The sequence below is a fragment of the Salminus brasiliensis genome, chromosome 13 (genome assembly GCF_030463535.1).
Source record: "Salminus brasiliensis chromosome 13, fSalBra1.hap2, whole genome shotgun sequence".
NCBI lineage: Eukaryota > Metazoa > Chordata > Actinopteri > Characiformes > Bryconidae > Salminus > Salminus brasiliensis.
This window is the reverse complement of record NC_132890.1, coordinates 13,364,817-13,367,316: the sequence shown is the minus strand read 5'-3', so window position 1 is coordinate 13,367,316 and position 2,500 is coordinate 13,364,817. Positions and strand designations below refer to the sequence as shown.

Genomic DNA, 2,500 nt, shown 5'->3' with positions numbered 1-2,500 from the left:
CAAAAGACGGCTGCCTTTTCCACACTACAGGGGACACACATTTACTCGCCCTCCTTTCTTACTTCCAAAGCAACCCCACCAAGCTCATTCAAACCAATCACACATTTCATTGCTCTCTCCTGTCCTCCTTCTCTTTTCACAAAAAAAATAAAACAACAAAACTTGCTCTTTTGGCTGACACTTGAACATTCAGCAACAAAGGCTAACGCCGGCCGCCAGACTCGGCCTTGTCAACATAAAAGTCACATAAGCCACATGAGTCGAATGGGCTTGTGAAACGGGACAATTACAAAATCACAAATCTTTCTCAACTGTCTTGGCTCCTTTTATTTACACCCCTAAATTCCACATACTAAGGTACAACAGGAATACGGGATAAATGCAGAGGCTACTTCCTACCAATATGGAAGCCGGGCAAAAAAAAAAAAAGAAAAAAGCTCACGCTAGCACGCCGGGCGAAGCATCGCTCTGAGGTGAGTTGCGAGTCGCAGGGATGCCGGTGAAGCAGGCTCGGGCTGAGTGGGCCAGCCAGCCTTTTGACTTAGGGAAGTGGCGTCGCCATGTCAAGTTCAAAGAGCTCTGTGAAGCTTTAGGGGGACAAAAGAACAACTGTTGTAGATGCAGGCAGGTCTGGGAGGAGAATTTTAAAAAAACTCAATACAACTGGAAATCAGCCCCCCGAAACGAGAACGGGGACCCATGAATGGCGGCCCATGACTTGAGGTTGCGTGTAACGGTGAAATAAACATCACGGCTGTGACGAAACGGTGCTGTTATTGCCCCACGGCTCACTCCCTTTCGTGATGTGTTGCTTTAATGTGACCTAAGTAAGTGATCTAAATTAGCAGGTGTTTTTTTGTTTGTTTGTTTGTTTTTAACAGCAAATATTGGGCTTGTCCCACCCATGAGCTGCAACTGTGATTGGTTGTAGTTCTGCTCTGCGTTGACATCCTGTAACAGACTTTCCCCCCCATGTTGTCAGTTTCCTCAAACGTACACTGACCCCTACTGGCAGGCTTGGGTTACTTTTATCCACAGCATTCCCTCCACAGAGTTCTTGTTGAATATTTTCCAGTGTTTTGTTTTGAGAGCAACTGGCTATAATTAAGCCAAACTGCAACTGATTGGTTTCCATCCCATGGCAGGCCATGCAGGTGGGCTTAAACGGCATCTGACGCTGAAATGTTTCGACTCTGAAGACTCCAAAGGCCGTATGAAATGTAACACAAGGACGTACATGTAAAAGAAAGGGTAATGCGTTGTAGATTTGTGAAAGCGTAAAGTAAGATGGAGTAAAAGTAAGAAAAGCAAGTGAAAGAATGTGCATGTAAGTGCTTGAGGATGGCAAAAGCTTACAGCACCTGGTATTCCCAGGCGGTCTCCCATCCAAGTACTAACCAGGCCCGACCCTGCTTAGCTTCCGAGATCAGACGAGACCGGGCGTGCTCAGGGTGGTATGGCCGTAAGCGAGAGCACTGCTTCCACTCAGCCTATTTATAAGCATGCGGCAAAAGACGGCTGCCTTTTCCACACTACAGGGGACACACATTTACTCGCCCTCCTTTCTTACTTCCAAAGCAACCCCACCAAGCTCATTCAAACCAATCACACATTTCATTGCTCTCTCCTGTCCTCCTTCTCTTTTCACAAAAAAAATAAAACAACAAAACTTGCTCTTTTGGCTGACACTTGAACATTCAGCAACAAAGGCTAACGCCGGCCGCCAGACTCGGCCTTGTCAACATAAAAGTCACATAAGCCACATGAGTCGAATGGGCTTGTGAAACGGGACAATTACAAAATCACAAATCTTTCTCAACTGTCTTGGCTCCTTTTATTTACACCCCTAAATTCCACATACTAAGGTACAACAGGAATACGGGATAAATGCAGAGGCTACTTCCTACCAATATGGAAGCCGGGCAAAAAAAAAAAAAGAAAAAAGCTCACGCTAGCACGCCGGGCGAAGCATCGCTCTGAGGTGAGTTGCGAGTCGCAGGGATGCCGGTGAAGCAGGCTCGGGCTGAGTGGGCCAGCCAGCCTTTTGACTTAGGGAAGTGGCGTCGCCATGTCAAGTTCAAAGAGCTCTGTGAAGCTTTAGGGGGACAAAAGAACAACTGTTGTAGATGCAGGCAGGTCTGGGAGGAGAATTTTAAAAAAACTCAATACAACTGGAAATCAGCCCCCCGAAACGAGAACGGGGACCCATGAATGGCGGCCCATGACTTGAGGTTGCGTGTAACGGTGAAATAAACATCACGGCTGTGACGAAACGGTGCTGTTATTGCCCCACGGCTCACTCCCTTTCGTGATGTGTTGCTTTAATGTGACCTAAGTAAGTGATCTAAATTAGCAGGTGTTTTTTTGTTTGTTTGTTTGTTTTTAACAGCAAATATTGGGCTTGTCCCACCCATGAGCTGCAACTGTGATTGGTTGTAGTTCTGCTCTGCGTTGACATCCTGTAACAGACTTTCCCCCCCATGTTGTCAGTTTCCTCAAA

General features: G+C 46.6%; 1 non-coding gene across 1 annotated transcript; it reads right to left on the bottom strand.

Moving 5' to 3' along the window:
* Positions 1-1,349: 1,349 nt before the first annotated feature.
* LOC140576487 (5S ribosomal RNA) lies at positions 1,350-1,468 on the bottom strand. Its single transcript, XR_011981698.1, has one exon. It is a non-coding gene; the product is annotated as a 5S ribosomal RNA (ribosomal RNA).
* Between the last annotated feature and the right edge of the window lie 1,032 nt (positions 1,469-2,500).